This window comes from Chiloscyllium punctatum, chromosome 6, assembly GCF_047496795.1.
Source record: "Chiloscyllium punctatum isolate Juve2018m chromosome 6, sChiPun1.3, whole genome shotgun sequence".
Taxonomy (NCBI): Eukaryota; Metazoa; Chordata; class Chondrichthyes; order Orectolobiformes; family Hemiscylliidae; genus Chiloscyllium; species Chiloscyllium punctatum.
In genome coordinates this window covers 78,895,083-78,921,735 of record NC_092744.1, presented here as the reverse complement: position 1 = coordinate 78,921,735, position 26,653 = coordinate 78,895,083, and the positions used below count along the sequence as shown (strand labels likewise).

Below are 26,653 nucleotides of genomic sequence, written 5' to 3'. Positions count from 1 at the left end.
AAACATCTACAGGGAGTATGGATCACCTCCTCCATCCTCCCCCACCCCACCCTCTGAGCACAAGAGGTCACGACCCTTCTCAAGAGGCGTCGATCCCCAGGCCTGCGTGGCGCAACCATTTCTCAAACATAACAGAATGGACAGAGCTCTGCTCTCTCGCTCTTTCCGCGCATCCTCCACCCGCCCCGAACACCCCCCCCCCCCCCCAAATCAACCCTCACTTTAGCGTCAATCCATGTCACAGTTCTCACGCTTTATGGAGGGGTAGATTCTACTGATCCCATCCTCCATTGTGTACCTGGCCCCCTCCCCAACCCCCGGCCCCTCGGTAACCTCTCCACCAAGACCCCAACAAAGGCTGGCCCAGGCCGCATCAATCACTGCAGGCTAATGCATTCCTAGGCCAGTCAAAAATTCAAAGGCGCCTTCAGGGCCAAAGTCCTTGCCCCCCCTCCCCCTCCCAGGTAGGGGTCTTCAATGCTTAAAGCTCTATAGAAGGCGTTCAGCAATGGCCAACAAAGAGAGGCATTTAACAATGGACCGGCAAGGATTCAGCAAACAGAAAGAAACTCTACCATCACTTCCCAGAAATACAATCAGCGATTGTCACATCAAATGGGCTAAGGAGCTCAGGTAACAGTCCAGCCTCAATCTCCAGTGTTCAAATGAGCTGGAGATTTTCGGCTTTCAGGGTGGCAAGACAGAGACAGTGACAAAGTGGTGGTGCCACCACTCCAGCAATCCAGAGGCCCAAGTTAATGCTGTGCGGACCCCGGTTCGAATCCCACCAGGACAGATGGGGTGAGGGGGGGTGGGAGAATCAGTTTCACAAATCCGGAAATGCAAGTTAAGTCTCAGCAATGGTATAACCATCGTCAATCACTGTTGAAAGAAAAACAATATCTGGTTTGTAAACGTCCTTTTGAGGAAGGAAATCGTTTGTGCTTACAGCAAATGTTGACCTTCACTGTGATGCCCACAGCCAGTGAAAGGGAGTGAAGTAAAACATGCAAATATAGATATCAAAGGTTCAGTCCCCATACATGCCAAACGGTGCATCAGTAAAATATTTAGCTTAAAATTAAAAAGAAACTTGTATCGGCGTTGAGTTTTCCAGGCCCTTGAGACAATCGTAAACCAATAAAGTATTCTCCTAAGTTTAGTCCATGTGATAAAGCAGAGAGATGGTAGTGTACTAGTAACATTACCATTCTCATCAAGTGCAGGCCTGGGTTAATGGTTCAGGGCAAAAGCCCTTCATTTCTGATGAAGGGCTTTTGCCCGAAACGTCAATTTTCCTGCCCCTCGCAGGCTGCCTGAACTGCTGTGCTTTTCCAGCACCACTCTAATCCAGAGTCTGCAGTCCTTGTTCTTAACCTAATGGTTCAGAGAACAGGACAGAAATCATGTCAGCCTCACCTGGTCTGGCCTACACACTACACGGACTCCAAAATATCCGCAACATGATACGACAAGTCCCTCAGTTCAAAGGCAATTAAGGATCGGTTTTTTTAAAAAAAACACCGTTTAAAAAGTTTTTTTTAAAAACAAGTGATTTAAAATAGTCATTTTGTTTGCAGCATGCACTCAATATAGATAACACTGGACAGTGCCGTCATCACAAGAATCAGAGAGAGATTAAAGCGCATTAGGCAATACTCGCTCTTCTTAGAGAAGAGAAAGATCCCATTGAAACATCAGAGGCTCTGAATGGGTAATCCATTTACCATTTTTTTTGCTCAATGGATTGCCATACCTGAAAGTACAGCCCAGAAAGCTGGTCAGCCAAATGTACTCAGGGGGGCTGATATTGCTAGATGTTTGGATGAGGTTGCTTTACCAAAAAAAAGAGACAGACACCCCTATTGCAGTGCAACATTCCACAGTATTCCATCAGTCTGGATTCCTCACTGCAGTCTCTGGAAGGTGATCGGGATATCTCTTCTACTGAAATGGTTTTGAGACGGTAGGGATCGGCAATGGTGGTTGAAATGGAGTAGAACGCAAGCGCAAATAGTGGTGATCCTGTTTAATTTTTTTTTAAAAAAACCCTGGTACAGACAAGGAAGCAAAACACTGGCTTGTTTACAATTGTAGAATAGTTACAGCAATGAGGCCATCAGCCTGCCGTGCCTGTACTGCCTCTCTGCTGGATTAAGATCCCCATTCCCTTCCCTGCTCCTAGAAGGTGCATGCTGCATAGCATGCAATTTCTCTCCCTTCTCCTCATTATCCAATTCCCTTTTGAAAGCTTCAACCAAGCCGGTGTCCACCCAATTCTCAGGCAGTGCCCCCTAAATCTTAACCACTCACTGCATAAAGATGGCTTTGCCTCATATTACTGTCGCATCTTTTGCCAAACACTTAACAGCAGGAGTATGTATCGGAATATCTGGTTTTCACCAATTCTGGAACGGACCTCCGAATGGCGGGTCAAGTGGTCACATTAACCCAAAGACGGACCCGAATCTCACCCTTCGTTGTAAGCATACCATCCCCAGCTTGTGGCCAGTACAATTCCTGGTCAACTGAGTCACCCCAATATATGCCCAATTGCTCTCCAGCCCAACCGCACCAAGGCTAGCTCGAGCAACCCAATCTGCAACTCTGCCACTTAAGTAATGATACTTTGCCTCACGCCTTGGAATTTTCTCAACAGGGAGACGAACAGGGCAAGATGGAAAACAGCAGAACTGAGGAAAGGGAGAAAGGAGGCTATGAGTGAGGGAAGATGCTCATCTATACCTACCTTGAACAGTGGGATCAATGGGCTGCATACATCACCTAAAAGCAGTATTCCTTCAACCCGTTCCAGTTCTATAAACTCACTTGCAGCTCATTTGATGATCACAAATCTCTGCCCAATGTGGCGTGGGAACCCTGTGAACAAAAGGAGGCAGTATTCAAAATGAACTATCACTGCTGCACAACACTCACTTCTCAATATTTGCTGCTAATTCTCCTGCAATATTTCCAAAACATTGCAATATTAACTCACAGTACAACAAGAAATACATGTTTAGTTTGCATTAAACAATTCCCGGGTCAATCCCTGAAATTCCACTGGGATTGTTTCCCCAAAAGCACCATCCTCCTCTCAACTGCTGCACACTTCATGGACAGCAACGCACTTAACACGTTGTACATATCTTGGAGACACATACACCATTCACTCCAGAAAAGCATCTGTCGACATGAGTCACACAGTCAGAGAAGGGGTCCTCTGTCCAGATGATCAGACTGCTTCTTCCAAACCCCTCCCTACTCAGCACAGTGGCTGTACAACACGAACACACATTTTCCCTTTGAATGGTGAAAGTAACACCACTCAGCAATTGCAATGCTCAACCCTTACTCTCTCCAACTTGCCTTGCGTCATCAAACTCAGGGACACCAGCAGAAGGACCTGGTCAGCTAAGAGAACAAGCAAAGCCAGCAGCACAATAAAACATCTCCCAGTGTGTCAAAATGTACGGTTGCAAAGCATCATATGAAAGCAGCCAAGCGATGGAATATTTAATCAGGAGGAGGCATATTTGAAAGATTTACCCTCAACAACAGGACAGGGCGATTTATCCACAGCAACCTAGGGTGACACAGTGGTTAGCATTGCTGCCTCACAGCGCCAGGGACCTGGGTTTGATTCCAGTCTTTGGTGACTGCCTGTGTGGAGTTTGCACATTCTCCCAGCGTCTGTGTGGGTTTCCTCCCACAGTCCAAGGATGTGGAGGTTAGGTGGATTGGCCATGCTATATTACCCACAGTATTCAGGGATGTGCACCTTGGTAGGTCAGCCATGGGAAATTCAGGGTAACAGACATAAGGGAGGGGGTAGTCTGGGAGCAACGCTCCTCAGAGCGTTGACGTGGACCTTATAGGCTGATTAACCGACATTCAAAAAAAAAATGGGCTCTTGGATTTAAACATGATCTGAATGAAGCTCTTTCTGCAAGATTGGTCTGAAGAGTTGTAGAGTTTTAACAAGTTGAGACAGAATCTTGGCAACTTCTACTCACTGTCAACCATAGCTGGTTTGACCCAGGAATAAACTTCTCACCTCAGGAAGGACATTGTGAAACTTAAAAAGGGTGCAGAGAAGATTTACAAGGATGTTGCCAGGGTTGGAGGATTTGAGCGATAGGAAGAGGCTGAATGGGTTGGGGCCGTTTTCCCTGGAGCAGAGGCAGAGGGGTGACCTAATAGAGGTTTCAAAAATCATGAGGGGAAACAGCTATGGTCTTTTCCCCAGGGTGGGGAAGGGTCCAAAACTAGAGGGTACAAGTTTAAAAGTGAGAGAGGGGAAAGGATTTAAAAAAAGGGACTGGAGGGTTAACTTGTTCACTCAGAGGGTGGTACGTGCATGGAATGAGCTGCCAGAGGAAGTGGTGGAGGCTGGTACAATTACAACATTTAAGAGGCATCTGGATGGGTATAGGAATAGGAAGGGTTTGGAGGGATACGGACTAAATGCTAGAAAATGGGACTAGATCAGATTGGGAAGTCTGATCAGCGTGGACGAGTTGGTCCTAAGTATCTGTTTCCATGCTGTACGACTAAGTCTTGAGCACATAATCTGCTTGGGGGATACTTCACTGCAGTACTGGAGATTCAGATAAGACGTTAAACCAGATTAGATGCAAAAGATCCCCACGACAACAGAAAGACATACAATTCATAAAGTTGACAAGGTGCTGTGGCTGATATTAAATCTACCAATAACAGTGGAATAAGTTAGCTGATCAATAGGGCTCAGTTTAGACAAGTTAAACCAAATCATGGTTAACAATTAAGATATCAATTTTCATTTAAATTATTGCAGCATTCGAACTTATAGCACATGAATAGGAGCATGTTTACGGGAACACACTGGCCATACACACTCACCATTACCTTTGAGAATGATACTCACTCCTCTGATGTGACTTTTCCTGCGAGTCCATCTCCTCCCAGTCCATTTTGGCCAGATCCAGTCTTATTAAAACCAGCCTTTCTCCAATTTAAACATTTTATTTCCAGTCCCTCGTTATCCTCATTTACCTTATACCTTCCTAAATTCTGGTCACTATTCCGGAAATCCTCCCACTGCCACATCTCCTACCTGGCCAGTTTCATCCCCTAAGATTAGGTCCAACTCTGCCCACCCCTAAGCCTTTCGCACTCGTCATTAATCACAGAACTGTAGAATCCCTACAGTGTGGAAGCAGGTCATTCGGCCCATCAAGTCCATACTGACCCTCCAAACAGCGTCCCCCCCCCAGACCCACATTCTCTACCTTATCCCTGTAATCCTGCATTTTCCATAGCTAATCCACCTAGCCTGCACTCCTTGGGCACTATGGGCAATATTAGCATGGAGACAGCGAGGTCTGCAGATGCTGGAGATCAGAGTCAAACGTCTGTTGCTGGAAAAGCACAGCAGGTCAGGCAGCATCCGAGGAGCAGGAGCATCGACGTTTCAGCCCATAGCCATTTCCTGGATTGTGGGAAGAAACCGGAGCACCTGGAGGAAACCCACGCAGACACAGGGAGAATGTGAAAACTCCACACTGATAGACCGGAACTAAGAGTGGAATCAAACATGGGTCCCTGGCGCGGAGAGACAGCCATGATAACCACTGAGCCCCCGTACCTTATTGGGGAAACTGAAACACTATTACTTTGGCATTCCTAAGTGTAAAAAAAGAGGACATTCAGGATATCAATCCAGCAACAATGCTCCAAATCAGGAGGGCAATGTGACTTGGGGGATGCCGAAGAATCCCCAGTGAACTACTGCAGCCCATCTTTTAGACAGTACTAACAACTGGCAAGGTGTGCTGATGGAGGAGGAAGTAAATGTTTAGAGTGGTGGATGGGGGTGATCAACCTTTGGTCTACTTTGTCCTGGATGGTGTCAAGCCTCACGAGTGTCATTGGAGCAGTGTCCATCATACTCCTGACTGATGCTTTGCAGGTGGTGAACAGGCTTTAGGGAGTCAGGAGGCAAGTTACTTGCTGTGGAATTTCCAACCACTGATTTGCTCTTATAGTCACAGCACTAACCTCAGGTGGAGGTGAGGAACTTGCCAGTGTTTCAGTTAAAATTTAGTAAAGGTAGCCCCAACTGAATGCTGATAATGGGGGGAACTACGATAATGGCAACGACACTGCATGTCAAGAGGAAATATTTTAATATTCCCTTGATAGTGATATCCAGCACTCAACTGGTGCTAATGTTATATATCTGGATGATTTATCCAGGTCTTGATGCACACAAGTTGAGGTAATTGGCCTCTAACAACCGTAACCATCTTCCTTCGTGACAAATACCACTCCAACCACTGGGGTTTCCACCAAACCCAGTTCCCCTCTGATTCCCAGTGATTTCAATTTTACCTGGGATCCTGATGCTCTACTGGGTCAAATGCTGCCTTTGGTGCTAAGGCCAGTCACTCTAAGCATTACAGCACTCCAACTAACTCAAACTTTCTAATGGTCCATTAGCTACCAAGTGAAAAGGTCCAATGAGCCCTACAAGAAGGGGCAGGAGAGATGGGTGTATTGAAAACAGCATACATTGGAATTTTCAGCATTTCACAGATAGCCTACCCCATCACACCAAGCTTGGAGGTAGGAATAAGACAAAGCTGCTACCCTCAAATAGGCAACAATAGAAAGATTCCCATTTGAAGGCCCAGAGTTTGCAACTGGAATCATTCCCTTGGAAATGAGGCATTATCTCTTCAATTCCTGACATAGCAAACTCCTCACCTCTGCACGGTCACTGTGTAATCTGCTCAATTTCATTGCGTGGCCAAAGTCCAGGGGATCATTATGGCCTCCTGTGCTTTATGATAAATATGAACATTACTGGTGGGGGCATTCATTAGAACAAAGAGGTTTACATGAACTTTTAATTTTTGGAAAAAAAAGACATGCAGTCTCCCACATGTTTAGACTCTGGATTGGGTGGGGGGGGGGGGGGGGGGGGGGTGCAGGCCCCAGGGGGAAACGTGCATACTCCAGGAAAGCAAGTGAAGACCCTATCTACCAATCAGCCCTGAAGGTGGCCCTGAACAGAAGGAACCAACTGTGCTGCTCCAGGAAAGCAGACAGAATAGATAACAGCACATTAGCCACAAGGTCATTCAGCAGTGCTCACTCTGATTAAACACAGCCCAACAACGTTTTGCAGAAATGTCCCCACTCACCGGCTTCACACAGGCCAGTTCAATCACAGCAAACCACTTAGCGATTGGGAGACCCCTCCCTCCCTACCCAAACACCATCTCCTTTCCCAGATCCAACAGCTCTCTAACTCTTACGCACCCTCACCACTTCAAACCAAGTGGGCAAAACAGCAGGAGAGCCCAACTGGGGACAAGCGCTTGGGTGATCATTTCAAAAAAATGCATTTTCAGCTAACTTTACTCCCTCCCGGTAAATTGGGTGCATGTCTCCTGATCTTGATGTTGGTCTCCTCACGCAGAAGCTGAGAAACCCCTGCCCCAAACTTTTTAAATCCGATCTTTAATCCTGACTGGGATTCAGGGAAAGAGCAAATCTCTCCCCCCCAGCCCCTCCGTCTCAGTCGAATGTCTCATTAAAAAATGAACTCCACATATAAATGTATTCCCTTCTCATCGATGGGGTTTTTCCACTCTCTCACATTATAACAACCAAAATGTGACAAACTCTAAAAAGGTAACAAAGGCTGACAAAAAATCCTCAGATTCAAAACGATGGCTCACTTTCTTTCAGTTGGTCAGCCATTTTGAAGCATCGAGGTTGAAGCATTGAGGTTGAAGATTTTTCCACAAACATTTCCTTCCACCCCACAAAATAAAAGTCACGGCTAACCTACAAGGCAGACAACAATCAGGGCTCTACCTGGCAAAGACGCACCAAATTTAAGTTATTAACTTGCTTACAATGGTCACACAGCTTCTTCAGTGGCCAAGCACAAATATTCTACCCACAAGCAATCATACTTTAGTCACATTCTATGCTTTCCTACAAATGTCTTAACTGATCACTCCAAAGGTAGACTTAGACCCAATAGTGTCGCCCTAATATTATAACCCAATATGTCCTCTCCATGAGGAAAGGGCAGAATTTACAATCTGTTGAAGGAGATAAGTGGACTCCTTGTGGAAATTCCATTGCACTGCAGCCTTAAACATCCTGAGTTTCACTCAGTATTACATGGTGCTAACCTTTCTCTCATCCTCCACCTTTCCAAATAATTGAACAGGAACTTCCTTGGCAACAAAACTCCAGCAGGGAATATTCCAGTTTAAGAAGCTAGAATTAACAACTCCCATGACAACTCCCCACTTCCACCACCCCTTCATCGTTTCTGCATATGCTGGTTATCATCATCGCACGAACAGCCCTTGCTCGGTGGGCGATAACGTGCCAAGCCTCTCCTTCGGCTGGAGAAGGAAATACCACACAATACTCCCTCAAGCAGCTGGACTTGGTTGCTTCCCCATTTTCCTTCCCCCCCTACCACAAAGACTTCCACCAAACCCCAGAATTAACTGGACAGATTCTGACGTGTGGGGTAAAGTAGCTTGCCTTGTAAACACAGACTTTGTTGAATCACCCACTGCTGGAAGAAAGATTAAAAATCAGGGATATGCAGGAATGTAGAGTTGAGATTAACATCCGATCAGCGGTGATCTTATTGAATGGGAGAGTGGGACCAGTTGGCCTATTCCTTCCTATGCCTTTGTATGGAGATACTGCCTTGTTCCTCCCTCGCACCCGAAATACAAACAGCAACCTGCGCTTCACCAAGACAAGCAACAGCAACCAGGATAGCTCTCCAACACCACCCAATTTCCTCTTCTATGGGCACTGCCAGGTACAAGAGCAGCAAGACAAAGCAAGCTATTTGGTCGAGTTTGGTACCCATCCCAATCTCAAGAGGGCAGGAGTGCACAACTAACGGGGTTTTTAAACTGGCAGAGCCCATCTCAAAAAAAAATCGATACCAGTCTGAACAGCAGTGCACCACAGAGAGGGGAGACCCAGAACCCACAAAAAAATAGGACAAATAATCCAAACTCCCATTGGTTAATGGTCCATCTTCTGACCCATCACAAGCTCGCTGCATGTCACGTTTGGGTGAGATGTGTTTTGGCAAGAAGAATAAAGGAGAGGTGGTATGAAATTAAGCGATGACTCTAAACGGTCTTAAAAGGACATCAAACGCAAGATATCAAGGTAATGCTATAACGTGGGTCAGGGTCAGGAAGTAGTGTTGCCAGGGCTGTTAGGGACATTCACACTTTGGAGTCAGCGGTCTCAGTCCAGGGAGCTGAACACCAAATCTAGTTTACAATTTGCTACCGTACTCAGGGAATGCTGCATTCTCTTGGGGCAAGGTGTTGGAACTTGGGTCCCCCATTTCCTCCTAAGATTGGTAGATACAGAGAATTCCACAGCAATATTTTTGAAGAGCTAGAAAATTCCAGTGACTTGCTCAATATTAATGACTCGACCAACAGTAAAACCAAAAAAGGACCTGACCATTTGTGTGTCAAGTTGCTGCAGTGGCTCCTACATTACATGACAAGACGTCAAATAGTACCCCCTACTGGCTGGGAAGACCTTTGCGGCCTACTGAGATCATGAAAAGGGTTTTGTTTTGAAAGTTCTGTCAGGGGTCACTACTTGAACACAGATCCCACTGTGCTTAACTTCCACGTGGTCAGTATCTCTGGAAAATCACTGCCTCCTGCCCCTCAGCAACTCTGACTACAAACCTCAAGGACCACTGACAAGCCAAGATTTCCTTAAGCAAATCCTTCGACCATAAATCCTACATTTTCCTGCCACATGCGAATAAAGTGTAACATCAAAACACAGGAACTAGGAGCAAAAGTCGGCAAATCAAGCCTGATCCAATATCTAATACAATTGTGACAGATCTCACTTCAGCCTGAACTCCACTGTCCTATCTGCTCTGTGACCCACCACAATGCAAAAACATTTATTTGCCCATCTCCTCCTTGAATACAGCACCCACCACACTCTTGGGGGGGGGGGGGGGGGAAGGAGGAGGGTAGTGAATGCCATAAATTCAGCTCAGAAGTAACTTCACCTCAAGTCCGTTTTAAAATCTGACGCTCCTTAGCCTGAAGCTGTTACCGCTCATTCTCAATTGCCCCACATGGGGCAACATCCACTCTCCTCTGCACCCTCTCCAGTGTCTGGGCATCTCATTTACATTGCTACAGTACATGAACAATGGAGCGACATCCAATCAGCAATCCTTCCCTCAAACACAAAAAGCATCAGGATAAGGCTGAGCCTTTCACAACTAAGGTGCCAGTACTGTACTTTTCTTCCTAAACTCCTCTAGCCTTTTCTAAGTTGGCCTGGGCCAATTAAATGCCAGTTACTACAGACTAGTGGTGGTCCATGTTTCTAATCCATGCAAACTTCTTCAGTCTTCCACCTACCATATCCCACCAGTGCCAAGAATCCAGGTGCTCCCACCAACCTTTAGGCCGGGTCCAGCTCCTCCTGTTGGGAGAGTTGATCCCTCAACGTGCCCTTAACGGCAATGGGAGATCAGCAGAAAAACATGACAAGCTCATTCAGGTCATTATTTTACATTAGAGGTAACATAGAACTTGGAAGGCCTCTACTCGACATCACAAACATTCACAGAACAGGTGTTGACCACTCCAGCCATCACGTCTGCACTGGTCAAAGGTCTGACTACACCAGACCATTCTTTAGAAAAACTCAACTGGCCACAATCACACCGTTCCCCCCTCACAACAAGCAATTCGTTCTCTACAAAACAAAAAAACATCTTGACTTGCTCTGTTCTAACCCTGAACTGAGTTTATTAAAAGGTCCATTAGCACAACAGATTAAAAGAAACCCAGGGATTTTCTTACAGGACGTGAAGGACACAGGATGAAGAGTGGCTGGTTGCAATCAGTTTTGAGATAAGCGGCCTCCAGGCATGGATAATAAGCGTGACTTGGGTTGCTACGGCGACGTTTGTAGGGACGCTCAGAATCCTCGCCAGTCAGTCAGACCGACCGACCGTGACTTCTGGCGCCACAGCAGAGAAACAGACTTGCTAGGTTGGCCATTCACCATTTCACAACTAATACTCGCAATCTCAAAATCAGAAAATCCCAGTTATCTATTCCCTCCAGCTCCTTCACTGGTGCCGCTTTCACAAAAACAAAGGCTCGCTCCATATATTTGTGCCAAAGACAGCTCTACTTCGGACTTGCGCGTTCAGGCGTTAATGGGCGGTGACGTCAAGGGGGCTTCCACTGTAATCGTACTTTGATGAGTCGGCTTTTCCTCAGACCGCACTCCCAACAACTAGACAGCACCACCCTGGTTGAAGGTGTCAATGAAGACATGAATGAAGATGTGAATAGAAAAGGTTTGAAGGAATTATGGGCCAGGTGCAGGCAGGTGAGGTGGTCTATTTTGGGATTAGGTTCAGCGTGGACTGGTTGGACTGAAAGGTGTGTTTCCATGCTGTAGGACTCTAAGACAATGGCCAGTGCTTCTTGACTTCAGGGTCAGCATGCGTAAAAGAATGACAAGAGATTGAACAAAGCCACCAAGACCAGATATTCATCGTCCTTGCCCTGTCTCTCCCACCCAAAAGGAGATCTAACCTAGTTTCACTGTGGGAGACACAATCTTGCCTCCTCCTTGCCAGTTTCCAATCCAGACGCCTGAGCACATTATCACCCCAGTGCAAAGGAGGTGCTGTATTGTCAGAGGTACCGACTTTCAGAGGAGGTTTTCGAGGCTCCAGTTGCCCTCTCAGGTGGACCTGAAGCACTTTACCCAAGAAAAGGCAGACTAGTTAAACCTAGCAGCCGGCAGCCATACTGTCCTCTCAACCGACATTACAGAAACCGACCACCATGTCAGAATCATGGCGGTGTTTCTGGGAGCTTGCCGTGCTTCCTATATTAAAACTACTTCACTGGCTTAAAAAAAAAGCAGTTTGGGACAACTCATTTTCCCCCCACAATTCGATAAAAAAGTCTGGAAGGCTCTCCAACGCAACCTGCAGCTTGCCCTGCCAATTCTATCGTGTGCAAAGGAAGATACTGGCCAAGACCTTGCAGCTGGGGGTGGAGCTATGTACCAGAGCACAGGGCATTAGACAGCTATATCCTCCATTTTCTACATTCACAACAGTTCGTTCCCCCCTCCTCTCCTTCTCGCCTGCAGCAAGCGCACCTGTAAGCAGTTCAACTCACTGACTACTGGCAGCTTGCCAGTAAGCAGCCTTGAAATGTTCTACAACAGAAATATTTACACAACACAAACCACTCAGTTCTGTCTCCCGTGTACTCAGCACTCCTCACAAGTGTCAAGTGCTGCAGGTCCTTAAAGCTGTCAGTTGGGAGCTGGGCAATGAGGGAAGTGGCTAGACTGTATCTGCTCGCAGCGGAGCACCATGACAAAACAGCAGTCCAGAAGTTAAAGTCGAGGCACCTAGGGAATTGAGCGATTGTTTCCAAATCATGAAAATGGGGAAAACAACAGGACCGAAGAAAAAGGTTTACGACCGCAGTTTCTGCTCCAGAGCTCAAAACTAAATTTGGAAGAACCAGCAGCTGAATTAGCCAACGATCCACAAATTCAGGAATTATTTTAAATTGATATTCATGTGTGTGTGTGTGTGTGTGTGTGTGTGTGTGTGTGTGTGTGTTGGGGGGGGGGGTGAAAGGGTGGAGAAACCAGGTAACTACTGACCTATAACCTGTGGAAACCTGGAATCTATCACTGATTGCAAATTTGGATAGGTTGGAGCTGGTCTGGGGGCAGTGTGGAATTGCAGTGAAACGGAGATGGAGGATAAAACCCAAGAATTCCCTGGTCTCCCAGAAACAGAGGAATGTGAAGGTCCCCCCGAGGACCAACTTCCAATACAATAACAAGCAACAAAATGGCAAATATAAGAATTCGTCTCATCCCCAAGAAAAAACTTTTGGCCATCCCAAAAAGCTCATACGGGGAAGAAAGTGGGTTTTATGGGAGCAGAGTAAAATCCAGGTTGTAACGAAGATCATTCACTGCATAACGCAACTCGCAATCGAGTGAGACAGTGCGTTCAACTGGGCAGACGAGTCACAGGCACATAGAGCAGAACTGCACACGTTTATGGATCATATTGGCAGGAGCTAAAGGCCCTCAGAGACACAGATTCATTAAAGCACAAGTCCATATTTCCTTAAACTGTTTCCATTTCAAGTCAATGATATCTAACAGCTCTGGCCATTTGGAATGGGTATTGAACCTTCTAGGCTGAAAAAGACCTTTCCCAAAGTTTGAGAATTTGGGAAGTTTAAAAGAGGACAAACCCACCAAAGTAGGAATACAGGGGAGACAGAAGATGTCAACAGAGACTAGCATCTGAGATACCTTTTTAGGAAATTCCTACAAGTCAAGCCAATCAATCGCTTTCCACTTAAGTGAACGGATGGGTACATTATCTATTAAAACCATTACTCAGGAGGGCATGCCAGATCACAGCCTTTAAGTGCAAAGGGGTCTGGATTAGTTGGGCTTGCCATTACTGAGTTCATTGGTTTTGTGCAGTACTCCTCTGTAGCACGGGTGATGTTCTGGTAAGGTACAGCACGTGGGCCACAGGAGGAGGAGGAGAGAGAGGTGCATTAACAAACTAGCACAGCAGTTAGTGCTAAAATGCAAAGACAACACAAAGAGGTACTCACCTTGTCTGCTCAGTGTCAGCCATTTTATTCACCCGACTTCGCCCCCTCATGCTGATCGCATTCTAGGTGCCTGAAATAAAGAAGGTAATTGATCATAATTCCGCTGCAGCATTCACTGAATTCCAATTCAAATCACCATCACACTCAAGGACTGGAAAAACATCCCAAAGTACTCAGTCGTGGCTGGATGGGAGCGTACTATCCTGAGTCACCGGGCTGTGGGTTTAAATTGTACTATAAAGACTGGAGTACTGAAGCTGAGCTATGATTTCAATACTCAAGGAGTGTCGACTAGACACTAAATGCACACCACACCTGCTCTCTCCAAGGGGCACAACCCTGGCCCCTCAAACATCATTGAAATGTCAGATGCTCTTGTCAACCACTGTTTGTGAGAGCATGCCACTCACAATGCGATTGCTGCATTCCAAAAAGGCTACACTTAAGTAATCTGACATTGCAAAGGAAAAAAGGTGCTATACAAATGCACATCTTTTCAGCTAAGCGATACCCGACACACCAGACAAACCCTGCACATTACGCACAGTGGACAAGGCCAGACTGTCTTGCCTCCTATAGATAATCACTAAGTTGTCAGTGAAGCACAGATACCAGCTGGTGGTACACCCTCATGGGAGACAGAAATAAAACTATCAATACCCCAGCCCCCAAAGCTCTACCTCCACAAACAACTGGGGGCCCAGGTATAGAATTTCAAATTGATGGAATTAAACCTCAATGAGAGTATAAAAACATCTGATTTAAACAGGTTATTTGAGACTGACCCCCAACCACCACAATCCCTTTGGCAAAATATTACGAATAAAATCTAAAACAGCATACGCACATGCCTCAAACTCGCAACTGGGGTTAGGATTCGGTTCAGAGATTTGGAAAAATACAAAATCAATTGTGCATGCTCACTTCCCATTTTTGGAGAGAAGATAAAAGTGGGGGACTGGGGGTGGGGTGGAAAAAAATGTCAAGTATAAGAAGTTTGTAATGCATTGTCCACTCAAGATATGAAATTACTCAATAATAATACCCTATGATACGGCCTGAGCAAAGCACAAGATACACTGTATAGTCCAGATTTGCAGAGGGAAAATAGATCCAGTACTGAACTTGCCCCAACACCTCATATCAAACTATACAAGTTGAATTTTCTTTTTCAACGGATAACATCTTCAGAAATGTTTACTGGGAAGTGTTATTGAATGAAAGTGCGAAACAGCTAAGTTATCAGTAGAAATAGTCAGATATACTACGGCGAACTCCAACAGGAGTTACCATCTCTGATGGGGAAAGATAGTGGCTTAACATGAGCGGATACAACAATGGAGGGGCAGTTACATTCATTTCCACATTAAGAGAATAGGAAAAAACATAACAAAACAAAGCTTCCACTTCCAGGTCCTATCGGGTTACTTCTGGTAGAAAGCACTCTGCAACACTATAGAGGCCCTGTATCTCCTTCCAGTCAAACAAGCAACACACGCACGCACGATGGATAGCCACATGGACAAACACAGGAAGATGCTGGCAGCCATCAAACTGAACGTTAGCATGCAGCAACCCCATTAGGGGCAGGGCAAGGGAAAATGGAGGAGAAAAACGTAAAGGTGAAAGTGCCCCTTCCAACTCCTGATTCCGAACCAAAATCAGAAGTACTGTCCATAGACCGCAAATATACTGCTGCTTCTGCAGCCGTCAGAGCTCGGCTGAGGATGGAGAACCCCATGTCTTGGCATGGGATGTGACAAAATCAAAACAAAATGAAAACAAAGCAAATGGTATATTAGAAAACAGACAGTGAGAAAACACAACTCAACTCAAAATAGGTTCAACGTTCCCATAGGGTTAAACCCACAGAAACTGACACATTTAGCTATAGCCTTGCAGAGCACCTGACAGGGTTAAGTACCAAGCTCCTCCAAGAAGTAGTTAAGAACTCACTGTGCACAGCCTTAACCTTCAAGTTGTCATCTGGGTGCTTGATACAAGAAAAGGTCATCCATTGGGAAATGATAATGATATGGGCATGCTGTTCGTTCTTGCTTGGTTCTCAGTGCAAAAATCAGGCCTATAGTGCTGCAACTTCCACTGGGTAGGGCAAGGCACCAGATTTCTCTCTCTCACACACACACAGTGGACTGAGGATCGACTCCCCCATGCAATTGGCACCATCTTGCTCCAGATGGTCCATCGAGCCAGCCTCCCTCGCCACCCAGTCAAGAGTTGCTGTGCCAGCATTCCCTTTCACATACATATTGTGGCCTGCAGTTATAGAGGACAGCAGAAACTCCAAACTGCTTTCCATCGCGCAGCCGGCCAGGGAGCTCACCAACTCTTACCACCTGATACTGGTGGGATTTGAAGACTGATCCTCAAACCGTTTGGACACGTGATGAACACACCTTCCTCGGTCATCAAGTCCCAGGGAAGGTCTTAAACCCAGCCTTCTGGCCCAGAAGCAGGGAAACTATGACTGAGCCACAAAGCCTTGCATCAGGCCCAACATTCAAATCCAAACGCAGCCCTTCACTGTCATCACTTGCTCAAAGGATTTGATGCGATCATATTTCTGGCCAATTCTTATTAAGTACCAGTCTGCACTACAAAAGGAAGAGAGACAACTCTTCAGGTTCAAGCAAGTGTCAAGAGAACATTAATCAAGTGCAGGAAGGAAAAGGCCAGTACTGACTTTGACACGACTATGTTGACTGCTCATGATCAAATAACTTGAATTGCTCATCACTTTAGTCACTTAGATGAGTAACTTGAAGTTAACAATAGACCAAGAGCATCTCAGTAACCTTTAACTCGATCAAAGGTCCAACCTTAAAAGGCTGAGCCATTTTCTTATTGCAAACTAACTCATTGTCACCAACCCAATGATACTCGCACATGAACAGTCCATGAAGAACAGAAACTAGAGATTATACCAAGTGTTTAGATTAGATTAGATTACTTACAGTGTGGAAACAGGCCCTTCGGCCCAACTAGTCCACACCGCACCGCCGAAGCGCAACCCACCCAAACCCCTACATTTACCCCCTACCTAGCACTACGGCAATTTTAGCATGGCCAATTTACCTGACCTGCACATCTTTGTGACTGTGGGAGGAAACCGGAGCACCCGGAGGAAACCCACGCAGACACGGGGAGGACGTGCAAACTCCACACAGTCAGTCGCCTGAGGCGGGAATTGAACCCGGGTCTCTGGCGCTGTGTGAGGCAGCAGTGCTAACCACTGTGCCACCGTGCCGCCCACAATTATTGGCAGTTTGATCGTTGCACATCAGTTTGAATACAGGGGGTTGGGGGGGGGGGGGGGGGTTTGGAGCAAAGAAAACTCGCCAAGATCAAATATTTGGCAAAAGCTTTGAATTGTCATGATATAAAACAATAGCAACTGATAAGATTCAGATCATTCATCCTTTAAATCAACTGAACACTACTTCCTGCTCCCACTATCTTCAATCCTGGGCGTTCCTGCACACAAAGATCTTTTGCCAGGCACCAAACACAAGATGTTTCCACTGACACATTCCCTCCCTACACTGGCATCTAGCTCTATCACGTTGAACAGAAATACCCGCACTGGTGATTTCCTGCATCCAAGCTACAAAACAGAAGATGCCAGTTAAAATAGCAGGAGGGGGCTTGAAACAGCAACATCCTGCCAAGGGGAGGAACTCTTGTGACCCAACGCAGTTATCTCTCCACACAAGCTTTTTTTGTCAAAAGCCACAACGGCCAAGAAGGAAGCGAAGTCTGAAACACATTTCAGCGACCACCAACAAAACCAACCTGCAGGAAGAGTTTGGGGGAGGGAGGAGGAGGATGAGAAGCAGGAGAATAGAGGGAGAGAAACATGAGAGAGCCAAAAGGGTTAGATGAATGACACACACAGTCTCCTTTCAACCCATTCCAGCTAGGAGAACCAAATTTGCAGAAAACAACATTTGTTTCCAAATTGACAGTGTCCCAGCAAACTCCCTGCACCCTCCCAGATTTCAAACTCTCTCTTTGGTCTCTCTTATCAAAAGAACATCAGATGTCAGCAGAATGGGTCCTTGTACACAGTTCCAATTCATTAACACTCATCACACTGGCTTAGTCAGTACCTCTCCAATCAGAGTCACTGCGTTCAGATTGGACAGAATTCCATTTTTAGGGGAAGGACAAAAGGGAGCACATTAACATGTTTGACAAGATCCAGGGAAAGCAATGTTTAATTAAATTCCCAAATGCTCTGCTCTGCCTTTTCCATACAGGTGTGCAGTACCTCAAATGCAATCTCTCCGTGCTGTTGCACAGGAAACATAATGCAGCTTCACCCAAAGGTCAACTCCAACCCATCTCCCTCACCTTGACACCAGGAAATGACCATTCAGCCTGTTAAGATACCCACTCATGGCCTGCATCTGAGCCCTGACCACAAACACCAACCGAAGAGGCAGCCTGGGCTGACCACTTGAGCAGGGAGAAACACTTCCAAAATGTACGTTATTTTATTCTTGGAGACCCATCTTTCTACAAAAAAAACCCTTGCATTTATATAGCACCTTTCACATTCTGAAGGTTGTCCCAAAGAACTTTACAGCTAATTAAAGTTGCATGACAGGACTTGACATCAAGATCAGCAAGATCCCACAAACATCAATACTCACAACCAGATAATGTGTTTGTAGTGTTGGCTAGGGGCTAAACTAGATTAATTGTCCATACTCACCTTGGGACATCCAATTGAGTGAAACTGGTGAGTAATGAGGATGGTCTCAAGTTGTACTATTAGGTACAACTGAGCTCATTGATTTGGATAAGAAAGGAATGAGAGAGACATGGGGATGGACAACAGATATGACTCTATTCCAGACCATATCCCCAAACAAGTCATACAGGAAAATGCCTGGGTGAGGGCCAGACCAGACTCTCACGTGGAATATCAACTCTCCTGCTGTGCGCCAGAGGTCACTAGTGGGTTTTCACTTCTGATGGGGACTCAGGTTAACTTGGGGTGCCAGGCAGAAACTTCAAGGGATGGATGAAGTGTGGCGCTGCAGACCCTTCCCCCAGCCAAATGGGACTGGATCTCAACAGAAGGCAAAGCCCTCAAGAAAAGTCATCAAATTAGTGACTATTGATGTTCTCCAATGTCGAATGTTACTGTGGTCAAATCCCTACATTTGGAGACAGGGAAACATCCTACTTGTACTGACCCGGTCTATTCTTTGAATTATTCTGTAGATTTCTTCCGAAATCTTAGAATTAGAATTCCTACAGTGTGGAAACAGGCCCTTCAGCCCAACAAATCTGCACCACCACTCCGAACAGTATCCTATTCAGACCTATTACCCTACATTTCCCCTGACCTACACCACGCTGAACACTGCAGACAATTTAGCACGGCCAATTCACCTGACCTGCACATCTCTGGACCGTGGGAGGAAACCGGAGCACCCGGAAGTAATCCACACAGACACGGGGAGAAAGTGCAGAGTCGCCCGAGGCTGGAATCAAACTTGGGTCCCTGGCACTGTGAGGCAGCAGTGCTAACCACTGAGCCACTGTGACCATTGAATCCGTAGAAAATACAGGTGCAGTAAGGAACCACTACTCATACCATGAAAACCTCCCTTAGATCCTCACCAGTCACCACATGTGCAGCACAAGGTTGCACGAGAACCTTGGCCTGCCAACCTGAGGACCCTGGCACAACCCATACCTGGGAGCAGTACAGCAGATAGTACAGGCTACTGGCATAACTGAAAAGTTGTAGGTCAGTTAAAGGGCAGCACAGTGTTAGTGTTGCTGCCTCAAAGCATCAGGGAGCCAGGTTGGATTTCAGAGTTAGCACATTCTCTCTCTCACTCCCCCCCCCCCCCACCCCACCCCACCCCCCCAACGTCTGCGTGTGTTTCCTCCAGGTGCACCGATTTCATTTGCCACTCCAAAGACGTGCAGGTTAGGTAGTCTGGCCATGCTAAATTACCCCGTATTGTCCAGGGATGTGCACGGTGGCAAACTCAGGATCACAGGGATGGGTTGGGGAGTGAATTTGTGCAGGAAGCTCTTCAGAGGGTCACTGCAGAATGGCCTTTATCTAAGATTCTAAGTACGCAACCCCTGGAGTACTGGCAGTAGTTTAGTAGGGACTTCCTTTCTCATGTTACTCATACTGGAGTATCTGCATTTGGGAAGATAAACGACATGCTAATACACACGAGTGCTCTTCAGTGCCAACAGAACCCTAGTTCAGAGTTACATGCCTCAGATCACTCAATTCAGAGTGGCATTAAGCAGGTACTGCACTATCATGGCTCAGGTAAGGATTCTGCAGCGCTATGCAAGGAACTGAAATTAGTCTCATCAAGTCTCCCTCTAAACACCAGGGCCAAGAACAGGTAAAGTTCTACAGTCTATCATTTACTTCACCCTGCACTAATAGTGACCTGCCAACACTCCAAAATTAAAGGAGGACACAGCTCTGGGATGTTTGGGAGAGGTTAGTGGGCGGCACGGTGGCACAGTGGTTAGCACTGCTGCTTCACAGCACCAGAGACCCGGGTTCAATTCCCGCCTCAGGCAACTCTGTGTGGAGTTTGCACATTCTCCCCGTGTCTGCGTGGGTTTCCTCCGGTTTCCTCCCACAATCCAAAAAATGTGCAGGTCAGGTGAATTGGCCATGCTAAATTGCCCGTAGTATTAGGTGAAGGGGTAAATGTAGGAGTATGGGTTTGGGTGGTATACGCTTCGGCGGGTCGGTGTGGACTTGTTGGGCCGAAGGGCCTGTTTCCACACTGTAAGTAATCTAATCTAATTTAAGGTTAGGCAAACTGATGGGATTTCACCCTTCGTCATCCCAGCAATATAGCTTTCTGACAAGCAGAACAGGTAGCGAGAGTCATAGAGATGTACAGCACAGAAACAGACCCTTCGCGAGAGGATCTGAAACTAGTAAATCATTTAATGGAAAAAAATAATAAAGCCACGCTGCATTCCCATTACTTGAGCATCTTCAGAGACGGACAAGGAGATGCAAACACATCCACTGGTCTCACATGCCTGACCACTCTGCTGTCCAATGGGTGGATAAAGCTGCTCGCTAGTGTCTGAAGGTGCGAGACTTCTCCATCGCTAACAGACAAGGCCTACGATACAAACCATAGAAAGTTTTTCCACATTTGTCTACAAACCACACGTGGCAGCGAATGGGCCAGAAATGGACAAGTGGACCCAAAATCCTTCCAGATGCTTGGCCAGCATCAATACCTCACACCTCCCCAACGCCAGAGTCTAAACCCAGACACTGGTCACCACCCTCCCCAGACTTGATCAATGACTCATGTATCCTCCCTCACGCGAACATTCGGCCCCTCTGAACCTATTACTCAACCGCCAATCCGACCAGCACTCACTCACAGGTCGAGATTAGAGTCGTGCTGGAAGAGTACAGCAGGTCAGACAGCACCCCGGGAGTAGGGAAAAAAAAAATCGACGTTTTGGACAAAAGCCCTTCATCACTCTCAGGTGGCCACTGGTCTCCCATGACCTTAACACTTCCACATCATCATCTACGACCCCAGAATTGAAAGCCTACATTGCCTCAACCACCACCTGGGCACTCTCCCATTTTCTCCCACTGATGCCTCCTGTACATGCCCGCTCCCAAGCGGTGGCCGGGCAGTTTTCAGTTGTCGTAGCTTCCTGTGAGAAAATAGGTGCACTTCTGTTAAAACAAAAGACACCACACATTTCACCGGACCTCGCCAACTTCCCCATTTAGACCAGGCGGCCCCATTCAAGTGCTTAAAAATGTGTTGCTGGAAAAGTGCAGCAGGTCCCATTCAGTGCCTCTGCTTTCATCTCCAAATCATGTCTGCTTTCAGGGTGAGACATTGCAATAAAGACTGAACCCGAGGGTCTCCTTCACCTGGATTGTTCTTCCCTCGGGGACCACACGACACACATGGGGTGGGGGTCCTCGACGCTCAGAAACGAACCTCCCATCTGTTGCAATAAATATTTAGGTGGGGGGGGTGGGAAGCTTGAAGCCAGCCAATGCAGGCACATTAATGTTTGGGGGGGGGGGGGGGCTGAAAATATGTTGCCAGCCACACTCAAACGTGCGGAGAATTGGGTCGAATGCAGTACCGGTGGAAGAAAGTTGACGGTTTAATTCCGTTTACACCGTGCCCTGAGCCCGGTGTGAAACAAACGGTCCCGTGAACATGTACCGGCCACCACCAGAAACACACGTTTAAACGCGAAAAAAAAAGGGAGAGGGAGGTGGAAAAGAGAGAGAGAGGAGATAGAACAGCTTCCGAAATAAAAGTACATTTCAATTGAGTGGGATTTCATGTCTGGCGCGCAGATAGCTCATTCCCAGCTCACTTAGGTTTTTACACAAAAAGTGAGCGCTACAATCAGAGCGCTCGGCGAGATGAAGAAAGCGTGGCCCCCGGGAAGGGAAAAAAAAGAAATTCGGGGAGGAGGGGGAAAAGAGATTTGTGCGGCGAACTTTGCGCCCAAGTGTGTTAAAAAGGCGCGCGTCTGTTGTGATTTGAACTGCACACGGTCAGGGCTGGAGGGGAGGGGTGGGATTTGCAGCCTACAATCCATGTCCATATTCTAACCTCCCACCCCGTAACGCGATTGCTTCCATTTCCCCTTTCGATTTCAGCTCGCCTTCCTTTTTATTTTGAAAAAAATAAAAACCCTCCCCATCTTGTACGCCCACCCCACCCCGCCTTGCCCTCTTCTTGAGTCTTACTGTTGCACTTTGTGCCTTTTGTTTCCCTCTTCAGCAGGAGGAAAGGGTAGATGGAAGAGGAGGAAGGGGGAGGGAGCGCTCGCGCGGGGGGGGGGGGGGGGGGAAGAGAAGAGAAGATGGAAAGGCCACAAGCCGGAAGAAAGGCCTGCTACAACTCAACTTAACAAAAGTGGCGCACTTCAGCCAAGCTGCCGGAGCAGCAGCGTGCAAAATCTATCCTCTTCCAAACGTGTTTTGTTAGCCGGGGAGAGAGGGTGGGTCGGCAGAGAGGGTGGGTCGGGACAGAGACAGACGAATGGAAAGAAAACGCTTACATTAATTTTACAAAAAGAAAAGACAAGCACAACAGGGGTTACGAAGGGGGGGGGGGAGAAAGAGGGAGAAAGAAAAGAAAAACCACGCATCAACGAAATCAAACTCGTACCCAATCTGCACGAATAAATAAAAGCTGAAATCCACACCCACGGCGCTGAGAGATCGAAGCGAACAATTAGATATGGGGAGGAAAGATAGAGAGAGAGAGAGAGAGAGACAGGCACACACACAGGGAGGGAGGGTTCCCACGTGTTAGCGCCTCCGCCGCGACCAGCCCGAAACTTACAAAGCGGTGAAGTTACAATGTCCGGACATTCGAAAATGGAACGCGGGACGGCAACAATGTATCAAGCGTTGGAACCTTGGCGATTGCAACATTCCATCCCTGCCCGGCACCTCCAGCGAAGCCCCCGCACCAAAAAAAATAAACCAACACACCAGACCAGGCAAATCAAACAGTGGGGTGGGAGACCGCGAGACTTTCCTCGCCGCCCTTTAACACTTCCACTCCGGTTGTCTCGTCTCTCTCTCTCCCACCCCTCCCCCACCGCCCCAACCCAAAAAATAAATAAATAAATACATAAGGTTGTGTGTCCCACAACATCCAATTCCTGGTTTCTTTCGATTCTGTAAATTAACGTTATGATCATTCTCTACCTGGTACATTCACAAAAAAAAGCTTGAAGGCACATGGACAACACACACACACCGGATTGTAGCTGTGGTAAAAAAAAATCGAGGGAGAGGGAGGGGTAAAAAGCAGTGATGTCACGGGGCTTGCCAATCAGTATGCAATTTTTTCAAAAAAAAGAGAGAATCCAGTCGATTCTTATTTGTAATTTCATGGTTTCTGGAGGCAAGCCTTTCCCGATACAGGGCACGGGGTAGATTCTAATTTACATGTTCCTCCCTTTTTTTTTGGGAAAAAAAATCAGAGCACAGCCCTAAAGCTCAAACATTCTTAACAAAGGGGCTGTTAAATTAGCCGTCCCTCCCCCCCCCCCCCCCCAAACACACACAAATAAAAACAACCCACAAAAGTTAGTCTGTAATCGGAAGAATTTTTGAACAGCAGCTCCCGTGAAAATGGACGGCTGACGAAAGCAGAGTAACTTTTCTGCATTCGTTCGATTAGTTAAAAAAAAGTTATTAAATATTACAAGTTCGCGGCAATTAACTATCTGCAACCAGTTCGGGCAAAGGAGGAAACCTTCCGAAATTGTTGAAGACCTTTTCGGATTTGAACTGGAATCGCTCGCCCGCCCAATCTCCCCCCCCCCCAATATTCGGCGCTGTTTTGAAAAAAAACAAGGCGGCCACGGCTTTTCAGAAGCCCTACTGACATCTTAAATCACTTCATTTCCCCGCCCTGGTTAATGGTGTGTCTTTCCCGCTGCACTTCGCTGTTACGGGATAACGAGAGAGTCACCATGAGAAACTCTGCTGTATCGTAAAACGTGTGTGTTTTTTTAAAATGGTCACACCTTCTGCCTGACCATAAACAAACATGTATGTCAAGGTGGAGCACTTATCAGAAATTTAGAACACGGGGGGGTGGGGGGGACGGACAAACGCTACGGAAAAAATTCATAAAAATATGATTTAGGAAGCATTTTGTATCATTCGTTCATAAAATGCTATTTGTACGCCGTCCTTCCAAGTTTCAGCTTTCCCATTTTGTGAGTGAACATTTTACATGAACAGAGAGCCACTTTGATCCATATGCAAGTAAATGGAAATGGAAAAAAATAGATTACAGCAATTTATTATTGAACCAAGTTAGTAGAATTAAAATAACCGAATCGCCCTAAAAACTTTCCAGCTTTTCAAAACAAAGGCAGCTACAAAGGCAAAATGCTGCAGATGCCGGAAATCTGAAATTAAAAATAATAAGTGCTGAAAATGCTCAGCAGGTCTGACAGCATCAATGGAGAGAGAAACAGAGTTCTAAAGGAACATATTGGGCTTGATTTGATGAATTATTGTCACGTGCTGAGATAGTGAAAAGTATTGTTTTGTGTGCTCATCGTACCTTACATAAGTACGTCAGGGTAATAGAACAGAATGCATCATAGTGTTACAGTTATAAAGAAGATGCAGATTCTAATATGAGGTCCACTTGAAACGTTAACTCTGTTTCTCTGTGCACAGATGCTACCAGACTTGTTGAGTTTCTCCAGCACTTTCAGCTTTTATTTCCACTACATAAACATTCCTGCCAGTCGAGTCAGTAGCTTTTTTTATACTCCACAGTCTGACGAGAACAAGGCTCGTGCTCCACTGTCCCTGCTCCAGTTAGAATTTCTTTTCAAGCCTCCACTGCTTGACTTGTCAGAACAATACCTGGGCCTAACTGTTACAATAAAATTGTGAAGTCTTGCTGCCCAAGTCTTGGTTTGTTTTCCCTTAAGTTTAGAAGGATGGAGGAGACAAGGTGCCTGATAATGATGAGACAGGTTTGACAGAGCAGATAAGGGAAAAACTATTTCTCGGATATGGTACTCCAGGGTAAGGGGAAGAGGCATACAATTAGAATCAGAATGGCAGTGACCCTGGGCTGTGATTTCCCTCTACAAACCAGGCACAGAATTCTTGTTGCAGACTGCAGTGCACATTGGGAGTGAGCTATCTTAATATCTGGGAAGCAGAGAACTTACATTTTAATATATTACAACCCAACCAGGAGCAGAATAAAACTTCCTTCTTCATCCCAACCCTCATAATGCACCAATAAAGCAAATGCCCCCTCCTCACGATGCCGCATTAGTACAAATGCTTCTGCCATTTCAATGTAAACACCTTTTCCAAAGCAGGTCAGAATAGGTACCTGATGAAGAGCTTATGCCCTAAATGTCAACTCTCCTGCTCTCGGATGCTGCCTTACTGGCCGGGCTTTTCCAGCACCACACTTTTTGATTCTAGTCTCCAGCATCTGCAGTCCTCACTTTCTCCTCTTGGTACATGTACTGACAATTGTTATGGTCTCTGTGAATTGGATTCCCAAGGATAGCCTTTTGGCTGCAAAACATCTACTGCTAGGAATTTTGCAAACCAAAAATTTGTTCACAGGATGTGGGGATCTCTGGTTAAGCCACCAATTATTGTCCATTCCTAAATGCCCTTGAAGGTGTTGATGAGCTGTCTTCTTTAACTACTATATTTCTTGGTTGCAGGAACACCCAACTTCCTGGAAGGTAAGTTCCAGGATTTTGTCCCAGTGACAGTGAAGGAATGCATTATACTTCCAAGTCAGAATGGTGTGCAGCTTGGTGCAGAACATGTAGCTGGTGTCATTCCCATATATTTGCTGTCTTTGTCCTTTCGGGGAGTGGGGGTCACGGCTTTGGAAGGCAAGTTACTGCAGTGCATCTTGTAGACAGTACACACTGCTAACACTGAGTGTCAGTGTTGAAGGGAATGAATGCTGAAGCTAGTGGTTGGGGTACCAATCAAGCGGGCTGCTTTCTTCTGCATTGTCTTGAGCACCCGGTGTGTTGTTGGAGCTGCATCCATCCAGGCAAGTGGAAAATATTGCCTCACTCTCCAAAATTGTGCTTTGTACATGGTGAGGCACACTTTGGGAATCAGGAGGTGAGTTACATGCTGCAGATCTCTTAGTGTCTGATGGCTCTTGTAGACACTGTATTTACACAGTGCCTCCAGTTCAGCTTCTGGTCAATAGTAACCTCAGGATGTTGATATGGGGAGATTCAGCAATGATAAGTTAATTGAATATCAAGGAGAGATGGTGAAATTCACTTGTAGAAATGGCTATTGCCTGGCACTTAAGTAACAAATTACATCTGTACCACCTAATGTCTAACAATTTGCTGCA

At 46.3% G+C, this 26,653-nt stretch overlaps 1 long non-coding RNA gene across 2 annotated transcripts in view; it reads right to left on the bottom strand.

Moving 5' to 3' along the window:
- Positions 1 to 26,653, bottom strand: part of LOC140478527 (uncharacterized) — a 106,931-nt gene that overhangs the window by 43,894 nt on the left and 36,384 nt on the right. For both annotated transcript variants that reach the window (XR_011960785.1, XR_011960784.1), the window contains exons 2-3: positions 13,725 to 13,794; positions 2,750 to 2,880 (exon numbers count right to left, since the gene is read on the bottom strand). This is a non-coding gene — a long non-coding RNA (uncharacterized lncRNA). The remainder of the gene's footprint in view (positions 1 to 2,749; positions 2,881 to 13,724; positions 13,795 to 26,653) is intronic.